Here is a 23786-nt window from a genome sequence, read left to right on the forward strand (position 1 = left end):
CCCCTATGTATGCGCATTATATTACATTTATCTACGTTTAGGGAAAGCTGCCAGCTGTCGCACCATGCATTAATCCTCTGCAGGTCCTCCTGGAGTACGTACGAGTCTTCTGATGTTGCTACTTTCTTGTAGACAACCGTGTCATCTGCAAATAGCCTCACGGAGCTACCGATGTTGTCAACTAAGTCATTTATGTATATTGTAAACAATAAAGGTCCTATCACGCTTTCCTGCGGTACTCCCGAAATTACCTCTACATCTGCAGATTTTGAACCGTTAAGAATGACATGTTGTGTTCTTTCTTCTAGGAAATCCTGAATCCAATCACAAACCTGGTCCGATATTCCGTAAGCTCGTATTTTTTTCACTAAACGTAAGTGCGGAACCGTATCAAATGCCTTCCTGAAGTCCAGGAATACGGCATCAATCTGCTCGCCAGTGTCTACGGCACTGTGAATTTCTTGGGCAAATAGGGCGAGCTGAGTTTCACATGATCTCTGTTTGCGGAATCCATGTTGGTTATGATGAAGGAGATTTGTATTATCTAAGAACGTCATAATACGAGAACACAAAACATGTTCCATTATTCTACAACAGATTGACGTAAGCGAAATAGGCCTATAATTATTCGCATCTGATTTATGACCCTTCTTGAAAATGGGAACGACCTGCGCTTTCTTCCAGTCGCTAGGTACTTTACGTTCTTCCAGCGATCTACGATAAATTGCTGATAGAAAGGGGGCAAGTTCTTTAGCATAATCACTGTAGAATCTTAAGGGTATCTCGTCTGGTCCGGATGCTTTTCCGCTACTAAGTGATAGCAGTTGTTTTTCAATTCCGATATCGTTTATTTCAATATTTTCCATTTTGGCGTCCGTGCGACGGCTGAAGTCAGGGACCGTGTTACGATTTTCCGCAGTGAAACAGTTTCGGAACACTGAATTCAGTATTTCTGCCTTTCTTCGGTCGTCCTCTGTTTCGGTGCCATCGTGGTCAACGAGTGACTGAATAGGGGATTTAGATCCGCTTACCGATTTTACATATGACCAAAACTTTTTAGGGTTCTTGTTTAGATTGTTTGCCAATGTTTTATGTTCGAATTCGTTGAATGCTTCTCTCATTGCTCTCTTTACGCTCTTTTTCGCTTCGTTCAGCTTTTCCTTATCAGCTATGATTCGACTACTCTTAAACTTATGATGAAGCTTTCTTTGTTTCCGTAGTACCTTTCGTACATGATTGTTATACCACGGTGGATCTTTCCCCTCGCTTTGGACCTTAGTCGGTACGAACGTATCTAAGGCGTACTGGACGATGTTTCTGAATTTTTTCCATTTTTGTTCCACATCCTCTTCCTCAGAAATGAACGTTTGATGGTGGTCACTCAGATATTCTGCGATTTGTGCCCTATCACTCTTGTTAAGCAAATATATTTTCCTTCCTTTCTTGGCATTTCTTATTACACTTGTAGTCATTGATGCAATCACTGACTTATGATCACTGATACCCTCTTCTACATTCACGGAGTCGAAAAGTTCCGGTCTATTTGTTGCTATGAGGTCTAAAACGTTAGCTTCACGAGTTGGTTCTCTAACTATCTGCTCGAAGTAATTCTCGGACAAGGCAGTCAGGATAATGTCACAAGAGTCTCTGTCCCTGGCTCCAGTTCTGATTGTGTGACTATCCCATTCTATACCTGGTAGATTGAAGTCTCCCCCTATTACAATAGTATGATCATGAAACTTCTTCACGACGTTCTGCAGGTTCTCTCTGAGGCGCTCAACTACTACGGTTGCTGATGCAGGTGGTCTATAGAAGCATCCGACTATCATATCTGACCCACCTTTGATACTTAACTTAACCCAGATTATTTCACATTCGCATTCGCTAATAACTTCACTGGATATTATTGAATTCTTTACTGCTATAAATACTCCTCCACCATTGGCGTTTATCCTATCCTTGCGGTATATATTCCATTCTGTGTCTAGGATTTCGTTACTGTTCACTTCCGGTTTTAACCAACTTTCCGTTCCTAATACTATATGCGCACTATTTCCTTCAATAAGAGATACTAATTCAGGAACCTTGCCCTGGATACTCCTGCAGTTTACCAATATTACGTTAACTTTTCCTGTTTTTGGTCTCTGAGGACGGACGTTCTTTGTCAACGATGATAATGTCCTCTCTGGTAAGCCGTCAGGTATTTTATCGTTTCGCCCAAGGGGGGGGGGGGTCCCTCTAACCTAAAAAACCCCCGTGTGCACGCCACACGTACTCTGCTACCCTAGTAGCTGCTTCCGGTGTGTAGTGCACGCCTGACCTGTCTAGGGGGGCCCTACAGTTCTCCACCCAATAACGGAGGTCGATGAATTTGCAACCATTATAGTCGCAGAGTCGTCTGAGCCTCTGGTTTAGACCCTCCACACGGCTCCAAACCAGAGGACCGCGATCGACTCTGGGCACTATGCTGCAGATATTAAGCTCAGCTTGCACTCCGCGTGCGATGCTGGTTGTCTTCACCAAATCAGCCAGCCGCCGGAAGGAACCAAGGATGGCCTCAGAACCCAAGCGGCAGGCGTCATTCGTTCCGACATGTGCTACTATCTGCAGCCGGTCACACCCAGTGCGTTCAATAGCTGCCGGAAGGGCCTCCTCCACATTACGGACGAGACCCCCCGGCAAGCACACCGAGTGCACACTGGCATTCTTCCCCGACCTACCCGCTATTTTCCTGAGGGGCTCCATAACCCGCCTAACGTTGGAGCTCCCTATAACTAATAGGCCCGCCCTCTGTGACTGTCGGGACCTTGCCGGAGAATCGGCCACTGGCCCAACAGGCGAGGCATCCTGTGGTGGCTCGGAAACGATGTCATCACCACTAGGAAGCACCCCGTACCTGTTGGAAAGGGGTAAGGCAGCTGCCACGCGGCCAGATCCCACCTTCGCCTTTCGGCCAGGCACGCGCGAGCCCACCACTGTCCGCCATTCACCCTGGAGTGATGGCTGACCGGTAAGATGCTCACTGCCGGAAGACGCAGCGACATCAGGGGTTCCATGTGATTCCAAGGCCACCGAAGTAGGCATAGGTCTCACCACAGTTGCCCCAACGCCACTACGAGCCGACGCCTGCGCCTCGAGCTCGATGAGCCTAACAGACAAAGCCTCCACCTGCCCCCGAAGAGTGGCCAATTCTCCTTGCGTCCGCTCACAACAACCACAGTCCCTACACATGACTATGTTTACCCTACTCTATACGGTGACAAATTCCCAAGATAATCTTCTGATGAGCTACTCTGATAATCAAGAAACACTCACTGAAATACGAGACGCGAAAACTACGCTAGGTTTTCCCAGAAAAACTATTTAAAAGCTAAGCGCAGCAAATAAGTACAAAAACGCTTTATACAAATAGTACTCGCTGCTGCTGGTGCTCTCGCTCTGGCTGTCACAAGACAACTGCTGATTCAAGTGACTAGTGGCTAACGGCCGCGAAACAAACAAAAGACGGTTTTAGGGCGCTTTCTGTTCTAAACGATCAAGAAAACACTAAGAAATCTAACACGAAAACTACGTAAAGTTTTATCAAGAACTGTTAGTTACTATGCAGAGCAGATAAACACAAATAGAATCCCTTCCTTAGTGGAAGGTCGTAAACAAAATGCAAAATAAACGCTTTATACAAACAGTACTCGCTGCTGCTGGTGCTCTCGCTCTGGCTGTCACAAGACAGATACGTCCGTATCCCGCAAGCGACCTTGCGCTGTATGGCGTAGGGTACTTCGTGTACCACAGTCACTCTCTCGCTCCCTCTCCCCTTTTCCTGTTCCACTCGGGGATGTCACGGAGCCTACATGTGGGCTCGAATCTCTCTAATTTCATGTTCGTAGTCATCTCGTACATAGACGGAAGCAATCCACTGAATCTTGTAGGAACGTACAGTGTCAGCACTTTAACAGTAAACCACATCGTGACGCAGAAAGCCGGGATCTGCTATTGGAGTTAGCGGAGTACTTCCGTGACGCTTTCGCGGCTACTAAATCAACCTGTAACGAAATGTGCTGCTCTTCTTCGGATCTTCTCTATTTCCTCTATCAGTCCTATCAGGTGCGGATCCTAGACAGCCGAGCAGTATTCAAATAATGACTGAACAACGGTTTTGTAAGATGCTACCTTTGTTTATCGACAACATTTCCAGAAGATTGTTCCAATCAATCCCAGTCCGGATGGCTCAAATGGTTCAAATGGCTCTGAGCACTATGGGACTCAACTGCTGAGGTCATTAGTCCCCTAGAACTTAGAACTAGTTAAACCTAACTAACCTAAGGACATCACAAACATCCATGCCCGAGGCAGGATTCAAACCTGCGACCGTAGCGGTCTTGCGGTTCCAGACTGCAGCGCCTTTAACCGCACGGCCACTTCGGCCGGCCCCAGTCCGGAATCTGACTTCTCCGTTACTACTTTTATGTGGTCGTTCCGCTTTAGATCGACCTGTACACGTACTCAAAGATATTTTATACAGGTTGATCTTTTCCAGAGTGTACAAACTCTAGGGACTGATCGACGGGAGAATACGGAACAAAAAAGGTCTAATGAACTTATGTCCGGAAATGCATGGTTTCCATGCTAGAACCCATTAATTCAGTCGTTCTTTGTTCCAAGGCCACAGTTATAGTATGCACGGTGGTATTGTTCTCATACGTCATGCCCTAGCACCTCTCGTGGTACAGTCATTGGTAATGGTGTGTGCGATTGACTTCTCCTTGTGAGTCACCTTGTAGTGGATGTTATATAGCGTTCTACACAATGGTTCCGTATTCGAATAGAGAGCTTGCGGACATGGCGTTTACTTACGGAAAGGCAAATGGCAGCGGGCGGTGGGCAGCAAGGTTGTATCGGGAGACTTATCCCCGCTGGCAATAACCAAAGCATTCAATGTTTGCAACAGTGCCTCGGCGTTTCTGTGAGACAGGCTCGTTTCAGGGAGCAGGAAATCGTGAAGGACGATGCTCGGACACCAGACTTGGAGGAAAATCTGATTAACATTGTGGGAGGCAACCGCCGTGTCAGTACGAGGCAGTTGGCCTGCCAGTACAGTGTAAACCAGACGACCGTGTGGAACATCCTGCATGACAATTATTATTACCCTTATCACTTACAGCGTGTGCGAGGCTTGCTAGTGACAGACTTTTCACATCGGGAGCAATTTTGTCACTGGTTTCTTCACCAGGCAACCACGATTCTGGGATTTTCGAAGGGTTATGTGGCTGCTCCAGTCCACTTCGCCGTTAACATCGGACGAGGGGGTCCTGTTGCATGGCCTCCTCGTTCCCAGGATCTCGACCAGTGCGATTTCTGGTTTGGGGCCATCTCAGAAGTATCGTATATGCAGAGCCCATTCCAGATCTGGAGACAGTGGAGCAGCGTATTCATGCTGCCTTTGACACTGTTCGGATGCAGCCTGGCCGATGTGAACGTGCGAGGCAGGACATGCTACGGCACGTACAAGCACGCGATTTCAACACACGCTGCAACTGTAGATGCGTCGTACAGCGCGTGTAGGCCGCAGTCTCTGTAACATTTTATGACTGACTAAATGGTCTCTAGCATGGAAATCATGCATCTCCAGACATAAGTTCATTGCACCTTTTTGTTCCGTATCCCCTCATCGATCAATCCCTGGAGTTTGTACACGGTAGAAAAAAAAAAATCACCCTGTAGAAGTAACTATTTCCAGTGAAATCATACAATAATGGCTCTTCCTGTCTATGTATGCCCAATACATGTTATATTTGTTTACGCTGAGGGTCAGCTGGGACCCCCTGCACCAAGCGTCGGTCCTCTGCAGGTCCTCCTGCGTTTTGTAGCATTGCAAGTTCTCTGTATAAAACAGCAGCATCCGAAGCTGTCTACTACGTCACTTATGTATTCGTATATTGCGAAATGGCTGCCGCTGATCGGTAGATCGACACCGGTAAGTGTCGCGTAATCCCCACCGCACTTTTGACTTTATATGCAGTTTATATGACATAATATTTTAATTAACTGTATATTGCTTATTGTTGCGAGCACAACAGATAAAACGCGATTCTCACTATTAGTTGAAAATATTTTAACTTTGTGCACCTTGGTCAATTACGTGGGGATTCGCACAACACTAAAGGATTTCCTGCTGTGCACTTATGATCGTTAATTTACAAACTATTTTTTATAACCCTGATCTGGCTTGTTAGAAATGGAACACGGTATCATTACTGTATCTAATTATGAAATTAAACATGTCCTTCGCTACTTTCGTCTCTGAAATGCACTGAAAATCACTCTTATTATACATACAGACGTTAGAGTATGCTATTTTCGCTAAAGTAAAAGCTGCAGTGGATTTTTTTTAAAATGTGAACACTATCGATTGCCACGACTAACACGAGAGCATGAAACTAAAAATGAAATTTGGTTTTTGTATTATTAGCCAGAACAGGTTTCATCCCAGCAGTCTTTGATATCACACGAATAAAATTTTATTGCTCTAATTTACTTAAATTATTTACGTCACTGATATTATAATAGCAGTTGTCCATGTCCACCTGAAAATCACATAATAAAATCCACCACTCACCTCTGAGGTCTCCGGGAAGCTGAAAGAAATAATTTTAACGCACCGTTACCTGCCCGCTTAATTGTGGGAAAACTGCTTTCATTCAATTTAATTTGAATTTGCCGCGGCAGCGGATCCCGCGATCTCTGCGCAGCTCTGCGTCATGAAAAATTCTAAATATGCTGAAAACGGCTAAAAATGTGGAATGAAATACTGGACAAGCTAGCAATAATTTATTACAAGTATTTTCAACAATTTCTATATTCAAAAATCAACATAAATTTAAAGTACACACCTTTTTCATTCATCAGCATCCAATGGCGTCTTTCTCGAACAAGGAACAAAAGAAAGCTAACCAAGCATTCAGTGGAGCGTTATAGGCACATACAGCTTTAACGGCTACAAGAAGGCAGAGTAATGTTTTAACCTCCACTACTTATAGGCAGTTTAATATGCATCTTTGTTACCTTTTTTAATTATCATTGTCTGCTTCGACTTCTACACTCGCCGACCACAGACGTTATTTGCTAAATATAGATACATAATTAACGCACAAATATAAAAATGAAAAAAAAATTATTTCTTTTTTCACAGAGTCTACATAATCGACAACCGTTCATACAGAAACGAAATAATAATAATACAGATAAATGTTTCTTTTTTGCACATATATTACAACGATTTTGTGAATGTTTTGCCAGGAGACGTCACATAAGGGATAAAAATTTATTTCATCAGCACCTCTTGGTGGATCTCAAATACGAATTTGTACCTTTTTTTTTGTAATGCCCCTGTCCCATATGGGCAGGGGAGGGCATGAGTCAAATGGTTTTACAAAAATACATGACATCTACATCTACATTTATATTCCGTAAGCCACCCAACGGTGTGTGGCGGAGGGCACTTTACGTGCCACTGTCATTACCTCCCTATCCTGTTGCAGTCGCGTATGGTTCGCGGGAAGAACGACTGCCGGAAAGCCTCCGTGCGCGCTCGAATCTCTCCTATTTTACATTCGTGATCTCGACGGGACGCATAAGTAGGGGGAAGCAATATATTCGATACCTCATCCAGAAACGCACCCTCTCGAAACCTAGAGAGCAAGCTACACCGCGATGCAGTGCGCCTCTCTTGCAGAGTCTGCCACTTGGGTTTGCTAAACATCTCCGTAATCTATCACACTTACCAAATAACCCTGTGACGAAACGCGCCGCTCTTCTGTGGATCTTCTCTATCTCCTGCGGCCGGCCGAAGTGGCCGAGCGGTTCTAGGCGCTACAGTCTGGAACCGCGCGACCGATACGGTCGCAGGTTCGAAACCTGCCTCTGGCATGGATGTGTGTGATGTCCTTATGGTAGTTAGGTTTAAGTAGTTCTAAGTTCTAGGGGACTGATGACCTCAGAAGTTAAGTCCCATAGGGTTCCCGGGTTCGATTCCCGGCTGGGTCAGGGATTTTCTCTGCCTCGTGATGGCTGGGTGTTGTGTGCTGTCCTTAGGTTAGTTAGGTTTAAGTAGTTCTAAGTTCTAGGGGACTTATGACCACAGCAGTTGAGTCCCATAGTGCTCAGAGCCATTTTTTTTTTAAGTCCCATAGTGCTCAGAGCCATTTTTTATCTCCTCCGTCAACCCGACCTGGTACCCTTACATAAAAAGAGGAGACTAAATGGGGGCATAAAAATCACTTTAAATGGAGATGATGGGAGTTAAAATATACACTAATAAGGGCACATGGACTGGGGGACAGTTAAAAAGTCGACATAAAGTTAACACAGCTGGCAGTTCGTTGCGCACTTAAAAATCACTAGAGTCAACCCCAAGTTAAAAGTCGACCATAGTATAAAAACCACACAGAGCGAGACACTTAAAAAAAAATACAGGGCACGACGGAGCACGCACGAGGAATAAAATCCGCTGGGAGGAACCTGCCGAGAGACTGGTGGCGGGGAAGAGGGAAAAAGAGTGGAGTAAGTCCTCATATGTTTTGTCCGGAACATTTTATTTTCCGTAGAGATTGAGAATAATAGTATTCTGTAGTCAACTAGTGGAACCGAGTTAATGAAACATTGTTTGCAGCTGCATCATGCGGACTTGGTCGCTCAGATAAAGCTACACAGACGAAGCGGAGCTCGCGAGCTGTGCGTTAGACTGTTGGCAGCGGTGACAGCGCTGTCAGATGTTTCGCATGCGGACGCCAGAGCGCGTTGTGCAACGGTAAGAGCGGGAGTGGACGGACAGCCAGAGCCCTGGCGTTGAGTCACGGTAGCGGGAGCACAATACCGGGACGTACTCGCGTTATACTGCCGGCGCTGCTCAGTCACGCTTGGCATACGTCCAGGCCGATTCACGCACGTGCGCTGTTGTTCCTAAGGTGGTAGGCGTTACTTGCAGAGATTGACTAGCCGCTGGTCAGAAACCCTTACAGTCCACAGTTAGAAACGGCACGACAAGGATACCTCAGTGTGATCGACCGAAATTGTCCTTGTGCTTATTGTCTCGAGCTAGCGGAATACAGCAGCGTGGGTGAAATCTCAGACGTCACAGAATTAAATTACATTGCGGCTACACAGAGGGACGATCCAGCATTGATGTACACCACAGAAGTCTCGAAGAAGGAGAAGCTGTCCAAAGAAGAATGGTTCAAATGGCTCTGAGCACTATGGGACTCAACTGCTGTGGTCATAAGTCCCCTAGAACTTAGAACTACTTAAACCTAACTAACCTAAGGACATCACACACATCCATGCCCGAGGCAGGATTCGAACCTGCGACCGTAGCGGTCGTGCGGTTCCAGACTGTAGCGCCTTTAACCGCTCGGCCACTCCGGCCGGCTCAAAGAAGAATTCCAATTAATAAACGGAACACTTAGAAACGACTCTGTGGTCGGGTAATCCACAGTTGCGGTAGTACATATTATAGCAAGAGCTCCGCAAACAGCTTGTAACCTCCCAACAGTAAAAATATGTATAGCATTCATATTCAGTGTAGCCTCCCAACATTTTATTATTCCGAAACCTCTCAATAATAACGTGACTAATCTCCCAATAAAAAATATGACTCATATATAACCTTTCAATAATTAACTGACTGTGAATCTAAACTGGTAAATTTTGACGTCAGCAGTGCTGCGTCATGGCCCTGAAAGATCATTCTGAATAAACTGAAAATTCTTACCTCAATGAAGTATCCGGATAACGCGTATATATCTGCTCCTATAAGAAATTTTTCTGGCACAGCTCAGTGCAGTGTTGGCCGCTAGATTTGTCATGTATAAAAAAGAAACAACTGATTTTTCTTTACGATAATCGGGATGACCATAGATTGCAGAAATTAGTAAATTCTTTAAATTCAGATGAATGATATGTCAAAAAATTAATTTTATAAAAAAAAAGATTATTATTAAAAGATTTTTTGAAACTTTTCCATGGGACATGATATAAGAATAGTAAAAATTCATATGCGCGCGGCTGCTTTTACCTTATATTACATCGCTCAGGCAGCGCCATCGCTGCTCACGACCGGTCCCGCCAGCTCCATACACCAGACTGCTAGCTACTACTTACTGCTACTGGCATTACTCTTACTGCAGCCAACACTGCTCTCTGCTCTTTCTCTTATAGCTTACATATCGCAGGCAGCGCGTGAGCAATCCATCGAAATACATCTGCTCGAGTGCGCTAGCAATAAATTCCTTAGTCATGGACCTCTTACGAGCTGCATTTAAAACAATTGTATTAAGGCGCTACACATATCGTGGCTTGTAAGCACACCATCAGACGCATATAAACATTAAAACATGGAGAGGAATGCAGGAGGCCCAGCCTTCCACCTGACATTGTACTTTTACCTAAGAAGGCCGGGCCTTCTACATTGGCCGGCCGCGGTGGTCTCGCGGTTCTAGGCGCGCAATCCGGAACCGCGCGACTGCTACGGTCGCAGGTTCGAATCCTGCCTCGGGCATGGATGTGTGTGATGTCCTTAGGTTAGTTAGGTTTAAGTAGTTCTAAATTCTAGGGGATTGATGACCACAGCTGTTAAGTCCCATAGTGCTCAGAGCCATTTGAACCTTCTACATTGTTCCCCATGTTGTGTACCACGTTTTTTTTTTCTTTTTATATGCATCTGCTGATGTCGCTACAAGCCACTAAATCTGTAGAGCCTTAATACAATTGGTTTAAATGCAGCTGTTTGCGCAGTTCTTGCTACAACACGGAACAATGTATTAGAGGGACTACGATCCAACAAAGCGGAAATCGTTGCTCGTTATCCTAGCTCATCTACGGTCAACTATTCTGAAGTATTTCCACTCTGTTCCAACATCTGGTCACCTGGCACTCCTGAAAACTCTACACAGAATTACACGCAGGAGTGTGTCTCTACCGTTCCGTTTGACACCGTGTGAGTCGCTGTAAGAAACGCAACAATTGATGCACGTGCTGCATTTATCATCTCCGGGGCATTTGATACCAATCCCATCTGCAGCAGCGCCATTCCACAGAATTGGAATCAATCTCTAGTCGACAGATGGGAATCGATGCGTAATATAGTCTGCACTCTTTACCATACCCGCTACGCTCTCACTAAGGGTATAACGACTGCTGAAACTCCGGAAATTCCAAGCTTTCTTATAGAAGGTATAATTTTGAACCATGGAGCTCCCCGTGTGATGATCTCTGATCGTGGAAAAGTTTTTCAGCCGAGACTATCATCAGAGGTAATTTTGACGTTGGGACACAGTCCACAGGATGGCAACCGCCCACCAGCCACAGACGAATGGCCCCACAGAACTCTTTAATAAGACGTTGGCAGACATGCTCTAGATGTACGCTGGTGTCGAACAGGACAATTGGGATTCGACACTGCCCGTCGTGACATTCGTATGTAGGCGCGCATACACTAGGCCAACGAAGGCAAACGGAACGACAGACACTGGATTCGGTAGAACATTGGTCGCCAATGCGTTGGCGTTCGGCTTCTCATCCTCACCAAACGAAGGACCTAGCTTCAAGGGATTCGGCCACGTGGAAGAGCAATTGACTCTGATAACTTGCTGACGTTGCTTCCATTTTGTTATTGGTGCCGGCTGATATTGCGAACGAAGGATAGGATTTTGCAGTCGTCTTTTGTGCACCATTTAGTTTACTGCAAGAAACTGATCACCAGAAGAAGAAGAATAAGAAACGACGCTGGTGGTCGACGGCTCTTTTAAAAAGCACGCAGCAATGTAGTGGGAGAAAATTCATGTCTATCTTAAAGCTGAATAGGAGTATGGGCTATTTCATTTCTTTTTTCAGAATGTAAGCTATAATTTTCGAACTGTTACTGAATTCTGCAGGCCCTAAATTTTCCAAAGATCGTACCTCATTTAGGAGAGCTGTACCTGAAGCAGAAAGATTAATGGTCACTCCCAAGTTTTATTGTTTCTCTTTGTCGTTCACGGCGAAAAGAAGTCGATAAAGCCTCCATTTTCCTTTTCGCATCCTACGCGCATATCCTGACACTGCGGAAAAAGAGACTACAGGCTTGAAACCGTTCTCTCTGTTTCACGGTAACGATGCCGAAACGACAATGGATAAGTGTTCCCATTTCGGCCGGACGATACCTCAGGATGACTACTTGAAACACACCATCACCAGGTCCGAAATTTAAAGACAGTAAAGACGCTGGTGTATGCCCAACGCATCGACAATGTGGAGACGTGACAGGAGCGAGTATGCAATGCACTTGCCACGGTCCGAATGCAGCCACGTCTATTTGAAAGAGGGCGTATTGCACCACGTAGGCTATCTGAAGGAAGTGTCAGGATGCGTGGTAAGCACGTGCAGCTCTGCATATAAAGTCTACTTCCACATAACAGACAGCTGGGGAGGAGAGGACAGCGTGGCCCATACATCAACATTTATTTATTGGTTTCCGGGCAGACATGAACTTTCTTTGTGGGGTTTTGGTCAGTACTGTCTACTGTATGAATATTTGAAACGGCCCCTCCAGCCGGAGGTTCGAGCCCTCCCTCAGGCATGGCTGTCCGTGCTACCTTTAGCGTAAGTTAAAGTCAGTTTAAGTAGTGTGTAAGTCTAGCGACCGATGACCTTAGCAGTTTCGTCCCTTAGAAATTCACACACATTTGAACATCTTGAACATTCGAAATCTTTTTTTAAGTGCCCTGCACATGACGCATTCAGTCGTGCAGAGAAGTACGTTTGTACAACAGAAATAACCTGAGATTCAGAAGTGCTACTGAATTCTGGAGGCAGATCGTCGAATTGTTAAACAGCAGGTTCAAATGGCTCTGAGCACCGTGGGACTTAACATCTGAGGTCATCAGTCCCCTAGACTTAGAACTACTTAAACCTACAGGGTGTTTCAAAAATGACCGGTATATTTGAAACGGCAATACAAACTAAACGAGCAGCGATAGAAATACACCGTTTGTTGCAATATGCTTGGGACAACAGTACATTTTCAGGCAGACAAACTTTCGAAATTACGGTAGTTACAATTTTCAACAACAGATGGCGCTGCGGTCTGGGAAACTCTATAGTACGATATTTTCCACATATCCACCATGCGTAGCAATAATATGGCGTAGTCTCTGAATGAAATTACCCGAAACCTTTGACAACGTGTCTGGCGGAATGGCTTCACATGCAGATGAGATGTACTGCTTCAGCTGTTCAATTGTTTCTGGATTCTGGCGGTACACCTGGTCTTTCACGTGTCCCCACAGAAAGAAGTCACAGGGCTTCATGTCTGGCGAATAGGGAGGCCAATCCACGCCGCCTCCTGTATGTTTCGGATAGCCCAAAGCAATCACACGATCATCGAAATATTCATTCAGGAAATTAAAGATGTCGGCCGTGCGATGTGGCCGGGCACCATCTTGCATAAACCACGAGGTGTTCGCAGTGTCGTCTAAGGCAGTTTGTGCCGCCACAAATTCACGAAGAATGTCCAGATAGCGAGATGCAGTAATCGTTTCGGATCTGAAAAATGGGCCAATGATTCTTTTGGAAGAAATGGCGGCCCAGACCAGTACTTTTTGAGGATGCAGGGACGATGGGACTGCAACATGGGGCTTTTCGGTTCCCCATATGCGCCAGTTCTGTTTATTGACGAAGCCGTCCAGGTAAAAATAAGCTTCGTCAGTAAACCAAATGCTGCCCACATGCATATCGCCGTCATCAATCCTGTGCACTATATCGTTAGCGAATGTCTCTCGCGCAGCAATGGTAGCGGCGCTGAGGGGTTGCCGCGTTTGAATTTTGTATGGATAGAGGTGTAAACTCTGGCGCATGAGACGATACGTGGACGTTGGCGTCATTTGGACCGCAGCTGCAACACGGCGAACGGAAACCCGAGGCCGCTGTCGGATCACCTGCTGCACTAGCTGCGCGTTGCCCTCTGTGGTTGCCGTACGCGGTCGCCCTACCTTTCCAGCACGTTCATCCGTCACGTTCCCAGTCCATTGAAATTTTTCAAACAGATCCTTTATTGTATCGCTTTTCGGTCCTTTGGTTACATTAAACCTCCGTTGAAAACTTCGTCGTGTTGCAACAACACTGTGTTCTAGGCGGTGGAATTCCAACACCAGAAAAATCCTCTGTTCTAAGGAATAAACCATGTTGTCCACAGCACACTTGCACGTTGTGAACAGCACACGCTTACAGCAGAAAGACGACGTACAGAATGGCGCACCCACAGACTGCATTGTCTTCTATATCTTTCACATCACTTGCAGCGCCATCTGTTGTTGAAAATTGTAACTACTGTAATTTCGAAAGTTTGTCCGCCTGAAAATGTACTGTTGTCCCAAGCATATTGCAACAAACGGTGTATTTCTATCGCTGCTCGTTTAGTTTTTATTGCCGTTTCAAATATACCGGTCATTTTTGAAACACCCTGTAACTAACCTAAGGACATCACACACATCCATGCCCGAGGCAGGATTCTAACCTGCGACCGTAGCAGCAGCGCGGTTCCGGACTGAAGCACCTAGAACCGCTCGTCCACAGCGCCCGGCAAACACCAGGTCTTGACAGATGTAACAATCAAAGGTGCTAGATATGACGCTTTCACTGCTCCTCTTTCTTAAGTTTCCGCATTGTCGAGTCAGACGAGACTAGTCGAGGGTAAAAACTTCACCTGCGGTAAAAACTTTTGAAACACCCTGTAACTAACCTAAGGACATCACACACATCCATGCCCGAGGCAGGATTCTAACCTGCGACCGTAGCAGCAGCGCGGTTCCGGACTGAAGCACCTAGAACCGCTCGTCCACAGCGCCCGGCAAACACCAGGTCTTGACAGATGTAACAATCAAAGGTGCTAGATATGACGCTTTCACTGCTCCTCTTTCTTAAGTTTCCGCATTGTCGAGTCAGACGAGACTAGTCGAGGGTAAAAACTTCACCTGCGGTAAAAACTTTTGAAACACCCTGTAACTAACCTAAGGACATCACACACATCCATGCCCGAGGCAGGATTCTAACCTGCGACCGTAGCAGCAGCGCGGTTCCGGACTGAAGCACCTAGAACCGCTCGTCCACAGCGCCCGGCAAACACCAGGTCTTGACAGATGTAACAATCAAAGGTGCTAGATACGACGCTTTCACTGCTCCTCTTTCTTAAGTTTCCGCATTGTCGAGTCAGACGAGACTAGTCGAGGGTAAAAACTTCACCTGCGGTAAAAACTTTTGAAACACCCTGTAACTAACCTAAGGACATCACACACATCCATGCCCGAGGCAGGATTCTAACCTGCGACCGTAGCAGCAGCGCGGTTCCGGACTGAAGCACCTAGAACCGCTCGTCCACAGCGCCCGGCAAACACCAGGTCTTGACAGATGTAACAATCAAAGGTGCTAGATATGACGCTTTCACTGCTCCTCTTTCTTAAGTTTCCGCATTGTCGAGTCAGACGAGACTAGTCGAGGGTAAAAACTTCACCTGCGGTAAAAACTTTTGAAACACCCTGTAACTAACCTAAGGACATCACACACATCCATGCCCGAGGCAGGATTCTAACCTGCGACCGTAGCAGCAGCGCGGTTCCGGACTGAAGCACCTAGAACCGCTCGTCCACAGCGCCCGGCAAACACCAGGTCTTGACAGATGTAACAATCAAAGGTGCTAGATACGACGCTTTCACTGCTCCTCTTTCTTAAGTTTCCGCATTGTCGAGTCAGACGAGACTAGTCGAGGGTAAAAACTTCACTTGCGGTAAAAACTTTTGAAACACCCTGTAACTAACCTAAGGACATCACACACATCCATGCCCGAGGCAGGATTCTAACCTGCGACCGTAGCAGCAGCGCGGTTCCGGACTGAAGCACCTAGAACCGCTCGTCCACAGCGCCCGGCAAACACCAGGTCTTGACAGATGTAACAATCAAAGGTGCTAGATATGACGCTTTCACTGCTCCTCTTTCTTAAGTTTCCGCATTGTCGAGTCAGACGAGACTAGTCGAGGGTAAAAACTTCACCTGCGGTAAAAACTTTTGAAACACCCTGTAACTAACCTAAGGACATCACACACATCCATGCCCGAGGCAGGATTCTAACCTGCGACCGTAGCAGCAGCGCGGTTCCGGACTGAAGCACCTAGAACCGCTCGTCCACAGCGCCCGGCAAACACCAGGTCTTGACAGATGTAACAATCAAAGGTGCTAGATATGACGCTTTCACTGCTCCTCTTTCTTAAGTTTCCGCATTGTCGAGTCAGACGAGACTAGTCGAGGGTAAAAACTTCACCTGCGTTAAAAACTTTTGAAACACCCTGTAACTATCCTAAGGACATCACACACATCCATGCCCGAGGCAGGATTCTAACCTGCGACCGTAGCAGCAGCGCGGTTCCGGACTGAAGCACCTAGAACCGCTCGTCCACAGCGCCCGGCAAACACCAGGTCTTGACAGATGTAACAATCAAAGGTGCTAGATACGACGCTTTCACTGCTCCTCTTTCTTAAGTTTCCGCATTGTCGAGTCAGACGAGACTAGTCGAGTGTAAAAACTTCACTTGCGGTAAAAACTTTTGAAACACCCTGTAACTAACCTAAGGACATCACACACATCCATGCCCGAGGCAGGATTCTAACCTGCGACCGTAGCAGCAGCGCGGTTCCGGACTGAAGCACCTAGAACCGCTCGTCCACAGCGCCCGGCAAACACCAGGTCTTGACAGATGTAACAATCAAAGGTGCTAGATATGACGCTTTCACTGCTCCTCTTTCTTAAGTTTCCGCATTGTCGAGTCAGACGAGACTAGTCGAGGGTAAAAACTTCACCTGCGGTAAAAACTTTTGAAACACCCTGTAACTAACCTAAGGACATCACACACATCCATGCCCGAGGCAGGATTCTAACCTGCGACCGTAGCAGCAGCGCGGTTCCGGACTGAAGCACCTAGAACCGCTCGTCCACAGCGCCCGGCAAACACCAGGTCTTGACAGATGTAACAATCAAAGGTGCTAGATATGACGCTTTCACTGCTCCTCTTTCTTAAGTTTCCGCATTGTCGAGTCAGACGAGACTAGTCGAGGGTAAAAACTTCACCTGCGTTAAAAACTTTTGAAACACCCTGTAACTATCCTAAGGACATCACACACATCCATGCCCGAGGCAGGATTCTAACCTGCGACCGTAGCAGCAGCGCGGTTCCGGACTGAAGCACCTAGAACCGCTCGTCCACAGCGCCCGGCAAACACCAGGTCTTGACAGATGTAACAATCAAAGGTGCTAGATATGACGCTTTCACTGCTCCTCTTTCTTAAGTTTCCGCATTGTCGAGTCAGACGAGACTAGTCGAGGGTAAAAACTTCACCTGCGTTAAAAACTTTTGAAACACCCTGTAACTAACCTAAGGACATCACACACATCCATGCCCGAGGCAGGATTCTAACCTGCGACCGTAGCAGCAGCGCGGTTCCGGACTGAAGCACCTAGAACCGCTCGTCCACAGCGCCCGGCAAACACCAGGTCTTGACAGATGTAACAATCAAAGGTGCTAGATACGACGCTTTCACTGCTCCTCTTTCTTAAGTTTCCGCATTGTCGAGTCAGACGAGACTAGTCGAGGGTAAAAACTTCACTTGCGGTAAAAACTTTTGAAACACCCTGTAACTAACCTAAGGACATCACACACATCCATGCCCGAGGCAGGATTCTAACCTGCGACCGTAGCAGCAGCGCGGTTCCGGACTGAAGCACCTAGAACCGCTCGTCCACAGCGCCCGGCAAACACCAGGTCTTGACAGATGTAACAATCAAAGGTGCTAGATATGACGCTTTCACTGCTCCTCTTTCTTAAGTTTCCGCATTGTCGAGTCAGACGAGACTAGTCGAGGGTAAAAACTTCACTTGCGGTAAAAACTTTTGAAACACCCTGTAACTATCCTAAGGACATCACACACATCCATGCCCGAGGCAGGATTCTAACCTGCGACCGTAGCAGCAGCGCGGTTCCGGACTGAAGCACCTAGAACCGCTCGTCCACAGCGCCCGGCAAACACCAGGTCTTGACAGATGTAACAATCAAAGGTGCTAGATATGACGCTTTCACTGCTCCTCTTTCTTAAGTTTCCGCATTGTCGAGTCAGACGAGACTAGTCGAGGGTAAAAACTTCACTTGCGGTAAAAACTTTTGAAACACCCTGTAACTAACCTAAGGACATCACACACATCCATGCCCGAGGCAGGATTCTAACCTGCGACCGTAGCAGCAGCGCGGTTCCGGACTGAAGCACCTAGAACCGCTCGTCCACAGCGCCCGGCAAACACCAGGTCTTGACAGATGTAACAATCAAAGGTGCTAGATATGACGCTTTCACTGCTCCTCTTTCTTAAGTTTCCGCATTGTCGAGTCAGACGAGACTAGTCGAGGGTAAAAACTTCACTTGCGGTAAAAACTTTTGAAACACCCTGTAACTATCCTAAGGACATCACACACATCCATGCCCGAGGCAGGATTCTAACCTGCGACCGTAGCAGCAGCGCGGTTCCGGACTGAAGCACCTAGAACCGCTCGTCCACAGCGCCCGGCAAACACCAGGTCTTGACAGATGTAACAATCAAAGGTGCTAGATACGACGCTTTCACTGCTCCTCTTTCTTAAGTTTCCGCATTGTCGAGTCAGACGAGACTAGTCGAGGGTAAAAACTTCACTTGCGGTAAAAACTTTTGAAACACCCTGTAACTAACCTAAGGACATCACACACATCCATGCCCGAGGCAGGATTCTAACCTGCGACCGTAGCAGCAGCGCGGTTCCGGACTGAAGCACCTAGAACCGCTCGTCCACAGCGCCCGGCAAACACCAGGTCTTGACAGATGTAACAATCAAAGGTGCTAGATATGACGCTTTCACTGCTCCTCTTTCTTAAGTTTCCGCATTGTCGAGTCAGACGAGACTAGTCGAGGGTAAAAACTTCACTTGCGGTAAAAACTTTTGAAACACCCTGTAACTAACCTAAGGACATCACACACATCCATGCCCGAGGCAGGATTCTAACCTGCGACCGTAGCAGCAGCGCGGTTCCGGACTGAAGCACCTAGAACCGCTCGTCCACAGCGCCCGGCAAACACCAGGTCTTGACAGATGTAACAATCAAAGGTGCTAGATATGACGCTTTCACTGCTCCTCTTTCTTAAGTTTCCGCATTGTCGAGTCAGACGAGACTAGTCGAGGGTAAAAACTTCACCTGCGTTAAAAACTTTTGAAACACCCTGTAACTATCCTAAGGACATCACACACATCCATGCCCGAGGCAGGATTCTAACCTGCGACCGTAGCAGCAGCGCGGTTCCGGACTGAAGCACCTAGAACCGCTCGTCCACAGCGCCCGGCAAACACCAGGTCTTGACAGATGTAACAATCAAAGGTGCTAGATATGACGCTTTCACTGCTCCTCTTTCTTAAGTTTCCGCATTGTCGAGTCAGACGAGACTAGTCGAGGGTAAAAACTTCACCTGCGGTAAAAACTTTTGAAACACCCTGTAACTAACCTAAGGACATCACACACATCCATGCCCGAGGCAGGATTCTAACCTGCGACCGTAGCAGCAGCGCGGTTCCGGACTGAAGCACCTAGAACCGCTCGTCCACAGCGCCCGGCAAACACCAGGTCTTGACAGATGTAACAATCAAAGGTGCTAGATATGACGCTTTCACTGCTCCTCTTTCTTAAGTTTCCGCATTGTCGAGTCAGACGAGACTAGTCGAGGGTAAAAACTTCACCTGCCGACTCGGGCAGTTTTCCTAACGTGTGAGGGTTGTTTTCTGGAAGCAGGCATACAAGGTATGGTGCCACACAAACCAGAAAACTTCATTTGCTAACATCCCTAACTGCACATAGTTTTCCACAAAATATGGCCACAGTACCTATCGGTTTTATCTTTTTAACTTCATTTGTTTACCTAATTTTAATGAAATTTTGTTGATGGTTTGCGAAATGCGATGAGAAGTAGCTGTACTGCTTGGCCTGCCATCCGCCACAGCCCAGCAATGCAAATGCATCTGCAACAGAGTCGCTCGCTGAGCCATTACTGTCTGACCCTGAAAACAAGCAGGCTTTCCGAAGCGAGGATGACGTTCAGCCGTCTGCCATCTCGTTTAATTTTCGCGGCCGTTCAGGTTGCCTGCTCTGCATATCCGCCCGCCCTGTTTACAGCCGGAAATTGTGACACGGGGAGTTTGCACGCAGCTAGCGTGACTGCAGCAGTCGGGGCACTATGTGTGTGTCTGCTGACATTGCTGTGGCCGACGCCCCTGCGCTTGCATACAGTTAATTCGCGAAGGTTTCCCAACGACTTTCGTGTTGACAGAACCGAAGCCGGCGCTGCTATATGCAGTGCTGCTCTTCTTCTTCTTCTTCTTCTTTTGCCTTCTCCCGATTTTTCCTGGGACCGTCAATGTGATATGAGTTCGGGCAGTCTCAGGGGTAGTTGCAGGCCATATACCATTACTGACCGATACCTCCCCCTCCCCCTCTTCTCCCCCGGAGTCTCAAAGTAATCGCCCGCATCTCGTGGTCGTGCGGTAGCGTTCTCGCTTCCCACGCCCGGGTTCCCGGGTTCGATTCCCGGCGGGGTCAGGGATTTTCTCTGCCTCGTGATGGCTGGGTGTTGTGTGATGTCCTTAGGTTAGTTAGGTTTAAGTAGTTCTAAGTTCTAGGGGACTGATGACCATAGATGTTAAGTCCCATAGTGCTCAGAGCCATTTGAGCAATTTTTTTTTTTCAAAGTAATCCCGTGTTCAAATGGGAGAATATCTTTCTAAATTTTTGCGCAGCAAGTATCTGAGGTGGGAAATTGGGGACCAGCCCGGTATTCACATAAATTGATGTGGGAAACCGCCTAAAAATCACATGCAAAATTGTCGACTCAACAGCCCTCGTCTTTAAGCAGAGAGGCGGCTTCGATCCCGGAAGCAGCCCATTAACGCGCTCGGTTATCCGGGCTATATGTTGTGTTATTATTATCCTCATATTTGCGGTATAATACTTGATATGGCGTGCTGGCTTACGTAAGAAATATTAAACATATTTTATCTAAGTACGTATTTGGTCTTACATCCCAACATCATGAGCGTGTTGTCTGAATATTTCAACTTAAATAACGGTACATTTGTCTTGCAGATAGAGTTGGAAAAACCTTTAGTCCCTCCCGTTTTAAGTTGCTGACATTTAACTGTCGCTGAAGAGCGCTGATTTCGAGGGCAAGGGTCCAGGCTCATATCTTAATGTGGCACATATTTTTACTGACAGAGTTTTTCAGAATTACACAAATTCCACTACAGAGAGAAATATTCATTTCGCAGCCGGACCTACACTGTGGCGGAAAGATCTCCGCCGTAAAATTTTTAGACTGTATCACCATATACGAAACATTTTCATTCATGTTATAAACTTCCACGAACTCGAGGAGCTCTCGAAAATGCGTTTTTTCAATTATGTTTTTAAGACCCAAATCGTTGACGTATCATATAGGGAAGTGGGCTGCTTAATCAAAAAATGGTTCAAATGGCTCTGAGCACTATGGGACTTAACATCTGAGGTCATCAGTCCCCTAGAACTTAGAACTACTTAAACCTAACGAACCTAAGGACATCACACACATCCATGCCCGAGGCAGGATTCGAACCTGCGACCGTAGCAGTCGCGCGGTTCCGGACTGAGCGCCTAGAACCGCTAGACCAACGCGGCCGGCGCTGCTTAATCATTTGAATCTCTAGGAGCGAGTTATAACCACATTCTGTTTATCTTCTTATTCTTTAAAGCTCTCTGAATCAATTTTAGGGTGTTTCTATAGATGTATTAGTACAATATGGTACTACACACTATTCCTAACTCATTTTCCGAAACGTAAAATCCAAAACATGCATGGAAACATGCGGTCAGGGAAACTGTAAAAATTTCTATGCATTTCAGCTGAGAATCATAGAAATGGATATGCTGCGCCTGATACTGTTAAGGAGGAGGCAAGAGCGATGAAGGCGGGCACGCAGCTCGATGGAATGCGGCGTCATGCGTTATGGAAACGTAAACGCCATTTTCGGTACTTCGAAGAAAAGCGCGCCTGTGTCGTCTGCTAGCCGCTTTGTGTTCGTGGCGCTGTGCGCGTTGCAGTGCGCATGCGCGGATCTGCGGCCGCTTGCTTTTGACTGGCTTGCGCGACGCGAACAGACAAGAGCGCTTCGGTTCTCTAGACCCGAACGGTATCGCTTCCGAAATGCATACTGAAAAACGCGGGGGCTCTAATTCTATTACTAGACCGTTCGGTGCTCTTGAGTACCGAAACGATCGGCACAATGGCGGAAAGATACAGAATAGGCACCCTGGTTGGTTGGCGTCGCCTCGGCGAGAGCGCGCCGCCTGCAGAACGAGTGCCGGAACGCCCGCCCCGCAGCTCGCAGGCCGGCCCGCCGCGCCACGCCACGCCGTCTGCAGCGAGACCAGTTCGGCGACCGGCAAGCCAGACCCGCGCTGCCGAGTCACGTTGCGTTGCGCGTACTTTGCCTACACGTGTGAACACTCAGCCCTGCCGGGCCATTTCGCCACGCGCCCTTGTTACACTCTCGTCGTGACTCGCCGGCGGTTATACAACTGAGCGGGTCTCGAAGCATAATAATAACGCCCTCTGTTGGACATTATTTGTGCTTTCGAAAGTAGATACGTAGCGCTTCGTATTCGAAATCATTCGTACTTTCGCAAGTTGATATTTATAGAATTCGTACGAAGTTAATTCTCAAGCTTGGAAGAAATTTGAAGTACTGATCTTGTTTTGAGACAAAAAAACCGTCATCGCTTTCTAACAAGGGAACCTCCCCATCGCACCCCCCTCAGATTTAGTTATAAGCTGGCACAGGGATAGGCCATGAAAAACTGAACACAGATCAATCGAGAAAACAGGAAGAAGTTGTATGGAACTATGAAAAAAATAAGCAAAATATACAAACTGAGTAGTCCGTGTGCAAGATAGGACACATCAAGGTACAAGTACACTGAGGACCGCCGTGGTCCCTTGGTTACCGTGAGCAACTACGGACGGAAGGTCCCGGGTTCAATCCTCCCTCGAGTGAAATGTTTTAATTTTTTTTCAGACAATTATCAAAGTTCATGCACTCAGACATGATCAACTTCGCTCTCCAAAATTCCAGGACATGTTCAGGTTTGCTTGGACACATGCAGGATTTGACGGTCTACAGACGGAAAAACTTGAAAACGTTAAAAACGTATGTTTTGACAGAGCACAGGTAAAACTGTGCGACTGTGAAACTGTTGCATTCATTTGTTGCCATTTATGTGACAAACTCTTATGTTTTCATCACTTTTTTGGGAGTGATTATCACATCCACAAGAAAACCTAAATCGGGCAAGGTAGAAGAATCTTTTTACCCATTCGCCAAGTGTGCAAGTTAGGTGGGTCGACAACATATTCCTGTAATGTGACGCACATGCCGTCACGAGTGTCGTATAGAATATTTCAGACGTGTTTTCCTGTGGAGGAATCGGTTGACCTATGACTTTGCGATCAAAAGTTTTCGGTTCCTATTGGAGAGGCACGTCCTTTCGTCTACTAATCGCACGGTTTTGCGGTGCGGTCGCAAAACACAGACACTAAACTTATTACAGTGAACAGAGACGTCAATGAATGAACGGTCAGATCGTAACTTTGCGAAAATAAAGTAAGTAAAATT

This window comes from Schistocerca americana, chromosome 4, assembly GCF_021461395.2.
Source record: "Schistocerca americana isolate TAMUIC-IGC-003095 chromosome 4, iqSchAmer2.1, whole genome shotgun sequence".
Taxonomy (NCBI): Eukaryota; Metazoa; Arthropoda; class Insecta; order Orthoptera; family Acrididae; genus Schistocerca; species Schistocerca americana.